The following is a 7,341-nucleotide window of genomic DNA, read 5'->3' as shown; positions in this document are numbered from 1 at the left end:
GACCGTTGGAGGGCCCGACTATAAAAAAAAACTATGAACAAATCCCTATGCACACTGCACATATCTGATTTTAAAGTAAAAAAACAAAACGGGAATAAATACAATATTTAAAATAAAGAACAAGTAAATTTAAATCAACAAACTGACCAGTATTTCAATGGGAACTATGCTCCTCTCACTGACCACCAATGAAAGAGGTGCCCCTTCTGGAAGTGCGGTAGGGGCCAGATAAATGGCCTCAGGGGGCCGCATGCGGCCCGTGGGCCGTAGTTTGAGGACCCCTGCTTTACAGCCTGTATCATCCTCTGCATCCGCAGCCGTCCGTCACCAGAGGCTGCCGCCTCTGCCTTCCTCGCTGGCCTGACGCCGTGTAATGCCAGCGGCCAAGGCCAGGCGGGTTCACATTCGGTTTTTGGAGCCAGAAAGGGTTAGGCCGTTCTGTTTAATAAAGTCTCACAATGACGGACAAGCACTCAGTCAGGGAAAACCGCCTCCCAGGCAAACAAACAGCAAAATGGCCCCTCACAGTGGCGGGCGGGCACTCCGCACACCCGCAGTTCCCCTGTGCGCAAGCACCCATAGCCTTATATAGGCCATACTGACGTGGTGCTGCCACGTGCTCACGCACCAATCAGGCAAAGGGCGTGCAGCCGGTAAACCCGTGAGCAAGCCTAAGAGCCGTTTTCCCCACATTCCACCCCTTTAGGGTTGCTCGCCTCACAATCTACATGACAGGAAACAGACTACAGGAGCAAAAATTACACACTAATTGCAAAGGTTCCCTTCATGATGTCTGCCTGAGCACTTTGCCCAGGGTGTCAACTGGAGGCCCACCTCTAACTCCCTATCCCACGGTAGGTGGGAGGGCCCGTATAGTCCAGGGCCATGTCCATTGAAAACAAGAATGTCCTTGGTGTGTCTCTGCTACTGGGTGAGAGCAGCTTCCAGGTGTAGGAGGGCCTCCACAGGTGCTACAGCCCCCCCATCAGGGTCTCTCATAGTCGCAGTCCAAGATCAGTCCGTGATAGACAGCCCAGCTGTCTGCGCACATCCCCAAGGTAAAAGCCCATTGCCGGCAAGTAGCCATGTAACTTTATTGACGGACCTCAGCACCTCTCCATAAGTGCCCTGCCTGTTGCCACAAGCCCCATCCAAACCCCTCAACAAGTTCACAGGGCCTGGCAGGTTCAAGCACATTCAAAGGCGTCTGTCACCTTAACAGTTCTCTTAGCTGCTGCTGCTGTAAAAAAAAAAAAATCATCTATTACCTTCTTATGCACATTAGAAGGGGACCAGTGGATCGCCAGTCTCACATGGGGCCTCTGGCCTTCACCTGTCCCTGTCAGATGGGTCCCTTGCCCTTCCCCCTATTCAGACTGGGACTATGATTCTTAGGGATCCTGTAACCTGGACACCATCTGTTTTCCTGGCAGATGCCAAGGCCACCTGCTTCCCTCGCTTTTTCAGCAGCTGGAACCTCTGTTCTGACTCAAGCTTCCGCCAAAGCTTCAATAAGACTTTATTAGGCTTGCCATCTAATTTCTATTTGCCCTGGCCGCAATCAAATCTGCCCACATCTGTGTTCGGGTAACTTTCACAGGCCCGTTTCTCATTAGTGGGGGAGGGGCACCAGCCCTCACAGCCTTACTTACGGTCCATCTCTGTTCCAGCATGTTGCCATCCACCTGTACGGCCCAGAGCTGCAGCAAGCAGGCTGCCAGGGGCTTGGTGGGTTTCTGCCTGAATTTTACCCCCAACACCATCAGCTCTGCCAGAGTGTAGCTCTGGACCACAGGAGCTCCACTACCTGTAGCTGCTGCCCCCGAGGGACTCTTGGCTGCTGGTCTTTACCTTCTTGGCAACCATCAGCTGGGCTCCCGAGTCTACGGAAGGAGGGCAGTTGCAGCCTGAGCATCCTCAGAAGAGGAGGAGTTGGAAATGCCTGCTCCTGCCTATTCAGAACCACTCCGCTGGTGGGAATGCAGCTCCGTCTTCCACGCCCACTACCGCTCCTGCGGCTGCCAGCTCTCAGCCTGAAGCTGCCTCTTGCGCTCCTGAACCCACGGTTGTTTCTCCAACAGCTGTCACTGCCAGCGTTCAGCTTCCAGGGCAAACTGCAACTTGCAAACCTGCAAACCCTTCTCCAGAGACTCCTCCAGCGCCAGGCACCACTGGCGCTCAGCCTGCTCCCCACACGGCAACTCTCGGACCCGGCTGGCCTCCCTCTCCGGCTCTCGCTCCAGCCAGTCCACACCGTCGTCGGCGCTCAGTTTGCAGCTCATCCTGGAGCTTTCGACCTCGCTCAGCTTCTCGCACAGAGCTCTTGGTTTCTTCTCGCAGGATTGTAAAAAGCAGCCAGCCCACGGTCCCCACTAGAGAGCCACCGGGAACAGCCACTCCGTGCCACCCCTGAAGGTGTCGGCGGCCCCGTACCCATCTGCCCCGAATCCTGCCCACTAAGGCAGGTGTAACGCTGGTGGCCGAGGCCTGGCAGGCCCACACTGGATTCGGGCAGATGAATCCACCAGAGAAACTGCAGAGCCAGAAAGCATTAGGCCATTCTGTTTAATAAAGTCTCACAACGGTGGACAAACACACAGGCAGGGGAAAATCACTTCTGTGGCAAAGAAACAGCAAAATGGCCCCTCACAGTGACAGGCAGGCAATCAACGCATCCGCAATCCCTCTAAGCGCAAGAACCCATAGCCCTATATAAGCCCTACACACGTGGCGCTGCCACGTGCTCACGCACCAATCAGGCAAAGGGCGTGTAGCGGGCAAACCCTGGAGCAAACCTAACAGCGGTGTTCCCCACACCCGGCTCCCAGCTTGTCCGCATCCGCAGCCTGTGCCCCTTGCCAGGCCCACCTCCCTATGCGCTGTCGTTTCCCTTTCTGCAGCGGGACTGGCATACAGTTCTTCCCTGTTGCTCTGCACTCCAAGTCCAAACCTGGCTTTCAAGGGCCCCTGCCAACTCACTGTTGCCTCTCGATAGCTCATATTTCTTCCCTTTGTTCGACTGACACGGATCTTCCTGTGCCTTCTGTGCGCACCAGGCTCTAAGGATCCCACCGTGAACAAGCCGGGACATGGCCCTGCCGCCGCCAGAGGTGCATTCTAGCGAGAAGACTTACAAAGAAAACAAAACCCAAAGCATCACAGACTGTGGGGAAGTGCTAAGGATGTAAACAAGCGTTCTTCGCGCCTTGGGGGGCGTCCCCACCCACATTGCACTGCACCATCCTCTGTGCTCTTCACCTGAAACCCCGCCCCCTCCCAGCCTCCGTGTCCTCTCCAGGTTACAGGCGTCTTCCCTTCCTTCTTCACTCATTCAACAAACACCTACTGGGCGGCTTTGTGCAGGCGCTGAGCCAGATGTTGGGATGCAGCGCAGCGCATAATAAAGACACACTAACTTCTCTAAACTTAAGGACCAGTTGGGAGACAGACAGCTCACCAACAACAGCTGTGGAATGGCAGGTGGTGAATGCGGATCCCTAAAGAAAAGTGACCCTGTACTTTGGGGAATTGAGGAAGGTCTAATAAAGGGATGACCTCCAAAGAAGCGGGCCAGGTCTGGCCAAGGGATGGTGTAGTACCTGGGTGAGTGACAGGGAGGGGACAGAGCAGTCACCAGAACCTGGAGAGTGGCCTGTCGCCAGGAGCTGAGGACTCGGCCTTGGAGTCCTCGAGGGGCCAGACAGCACACAGCCACCCTGCAAGGAGGGAGCCAGCCCAGGAATGAACACCCTGACCTCTCCTCCCTCCCATCCTCCTGGATCTTGCCTGTTCTCTGCTGGAAGCCAGGGGGCACAGGTCAGAAGCCAGAGAGCACAGACCCACGGTACCTGGCCGGCTTCCAGGGGCAGCATGCAGGCTGGAGGAGGTCGAGAGTGTGTGGATCTGGAGGGGCAGATGCAAGAAGGAGCTAGGTGCCAAAGGGGTTGCTATTTTAGAAAGGATAGGGAGGGGAAGCTGTCTCTGCGCAGGACCCTGCATGCCCTGACCAGCGCATGGAAAAGCATTCCAGAGAGGGAACAGCATGGGCACCAGCTCTGAGGCAGGAATGTGTGTGCCCTGTGACAGTGAGGGGGGCCGAGTGCATGAAGAAAGGTGGGAGGGGGGCCAGGGAGGAGCGGGGCCCACATTGTGCAAAGCCTCCTGGGCCTGAGTAGGGCCATCAGAGCGAAATGAGTAGCAAGGGATTGACTTAGCTTGTCAAAGGATCGTTCTGGCTGCTGGGTGGTATTCTGGCTGGAGGGGTCATGAGAGACACTATTGCTCTCCAGGTAATTTCACAGGGTTTGGCATTTAGCAAACACGATTCAACTGGGGGGGACAGCCAACCACCCCGGAACCAGGGGGAAGTTAGTCCTGGCCCCACCAGAGCCAAGAAGGAGTGACTGCTCCTTGCAGACTGAGCCTCTGTACCAAGAGGAGAGGGAGGAAACACAAGCCCTGGTAAACCCCTCCCTGGGGCGTGGCCTTGTAGTCGAGGCAACAAACACAGGAACCTGTTGAACACTTACCAAGGCAGAGGAACAACTGTCAACAGAGGGCTGGACTTGAGGATTTAAGGGTGGAAAGCTGTGCTGAGATCCAAACAGGGTGGGGTTAGCAAGAGAAGCTTTTGGAAGAGATGAGTAAAGGACAGGGGAGGTCCAAGATGGCCGGAGAGAAGGCAGGGGCACTGAGACCCAGCCTGAGAGGACTCGAGTGCCAGGTGCTGGCCCTCCCCAAGCCCCCCCCCCCCCCCCGCCCCAGCATGGCTCCTGCTGCTCCTGTGCCCCTCCTGTAACATCTCTTTTGAGGCTAGTTTGGTGTCCACCGAAACCAGCCTTCTCCCTTGGAAAGTTGGCCGAGGTCCCCGCCATGGCACTGGCCCTCAGACTGTACCCTGGCTAGATCAGGTTTGGGTTTGGAGCGTGTCTGGCGGCTTCACACCAGGACTGCCCCGGACAGGGGTCATCTGAACTGGTGGGCCCCCCCACCAAGGCCCTGGGTCCAGGGTTGGCAGGGACCCTGCTGTAGCTGCTTCTCCCAGGTGAGCTCCTGATGATCTGAGAGGCTTTTAAACAGATGAGCCGGGGTCCTCAGGGGCAATGAGACGTGCTTTGTTCTGTAACTACGAGAGGAATGACCCAAGGCTTATCTGTTGATTGCCATCATGAAAGAGTCCTGGGACTCCAGATTCTAACTCTATTTCATTTGGACTGGGCTATGGATTCACTGATGAATTTCCTTCCACCACTGATAGTGGGCTTCCCATTCTTCCGTTTTACCCAGGCTCATACTGAAAATGTTTTTAGTTCTCTGAACATCAAGTGACAGTACCCAGGTATCAGTGAAGGCAGCGGGCCTGAGGGCAGGCATTTCCCGTGGACACTCATTCCTGGAAACAAGTTCAAGGTCTTTTTCCTCCTCTTGGAGCCAGTGGCTTACCCTCGTCTCCCATTTCACTATGAGATTTTCCTTCTTTACTAAAGTTATTTGATTCTGAATAGATCATACGTGCACACAGTATAAAATTTAAGAGAAAAAGCAAGGTGGTAAACAAGCCTCTCCCTCCTCCTGTTTCCCAGACTCCCAGCTATCCCCGCCCCCTCCTCCAGAGCCTACCAGGATGTTAGTAGCAGTATTTTGTTTGTTTTCCAAAAAAATATTCTTCTTGAAATAATCTATGCATCAAATGTAAATCCTTGTTGTAATGCCAGTGGCTGAGGCCAGGCAGGTTCACACTGGATTCGGGCAGACGGTAGAAAAACTGCAGAGCAGGAAGGGGTTGGGCCATGCCGTTTAATAAAGTCTCACAACGGCGGACAAGCACACAGGCAGGGAAAACTGCCTCTCGTGCATCTGCACTCCTCCCATCTCTCTCCAGCGCAAGCACCCCCGAGACTGATATAGGCCATGCACACGTGCTCACGCACCAATCAGGCTAAGTGCTCGCAGCTGGTACACCAACAAGCCAGCCTAACACAGCTGCCCCACACTGGTATAGACAGACTCCCCTTTTTACACCATGGCCAGTACTGTATAAACTGTGCATTTTCCTCCACTTTTCAGTGTAACTTTTGACGATAGTTCTGTGTCAATAACAAAGGCTTCTTGGCTCTGTTTCGTGGCTGCAGAGTGTTCCATTGTCTGGTGCCCCATCGCTTACGTAGCCAGTTCCCAGCTGATGGGACGAGTAGTTTTGTGCTTAAGTCATTTCGCTATATGTGCCTAGAAGTGTGGACAGATGTCGCCCAGTTCTCCTCACAGGAGGGGCCAGTTTACACTCTAACCTCTGTGCTGATTTCCCTCCATTTTTGCCACCTCACCGTCTCAAAACCCGTTCACCTTTGCCAATCTGATGGGTGGAAAATGGGATCTTGCTGTGGTTCTGTGAGTGGCAGTGAGTGTCTCTTCCTATTCGTTTTATTGTAACAAACAAGTGTGCCTATGAGCCGGAGTCGGGGACACGAGCAGAGACACCCCGCAGAGGTGCACCCTGGGTGCCCTGTCATCACATCCTCACAGAGCAAGGAGCACAGACTCCTTCCAGCTGCTGTGACGACAGGAGGAGCGTGGCGGGAGCGTCTGGTGACATTTGAGCTGGCCCTCGAGGTTGGCCAGGTCAGGCACAGAAAGGGAGGACATTCCAGGCAGAGAGACCAGAGATCACAGCACGTGAGGGAGCCCAGGCTGAGTGTGGGAGCACAGGCGGGAGACGGACCCCAGGGGTCGCATCGGCCTGCGGAGGAGTTCATGTTTCGATCCTGTAATGGCCAAGGTGCAAATGAGAAATCAAGAGCTATTCGGGAACAAATTCATCCGCTGAGCACTTGCTACATGCCGGGCCTTGCGCTAAGCACTATTCACATAGCTTGTCTGTTAATCCTCACAGTAAGCTAATGAGGTGGTACATTTATCCCCATTTACACGCGTGTCACATCATTTATTAATAGCACTAGTATTTTTACTGCTTGACAGAGAGGAAACAGAGACTGAGAGATTAGTAATTCGTGTGAGGTCCTCAAACTACTACTAAATGTCTGAATGTCTGGGCTCCCAACCCGCCCTCTCCTGTGCACTTCCGACCCTCGCCGCCAGGGGGCGCGGCTCTGGTCATTTCCTGGATAAGTGGGAGGACAGAGCCTTCACTGGTCGCCAAGGCTGTTGTTGTAAGACACCAGGCTCCCCTTCCAACATGCAACCTGTGATACCAGTTTCTGAGGTGTCTTCCAGAGATCTCTGTGCACATCAAGCAGACAATCAACGTGTATTTTCTTTCTCTCTTTCTTTCTTTCTTTCTTTCTTTCTTTCTTTCTTTCTTTCTTTCTTTCTCTTTCCTTCTTT

This window comes from Saccopteryx leptura, chromosome 1 (genome assembly GCF_036850995.1).
Source record: "Saccopteryx leptura isolate mSacLep1 chromosome 1, mSacLep1_pri_phased_curated, whole genome shotgun sequence".
Classification (NCBI taxonomy): Eukaryota; Metazoa; Chordata; class Mammalia; order Chiroptera; family Emballonuridae; genus Saccopteryx; species Saccopteryx leptura.
The sequence above is the reverse complement of the archived record's forward strand: the minus strand, read 5'-3'. Positions refer to the sequence as shown.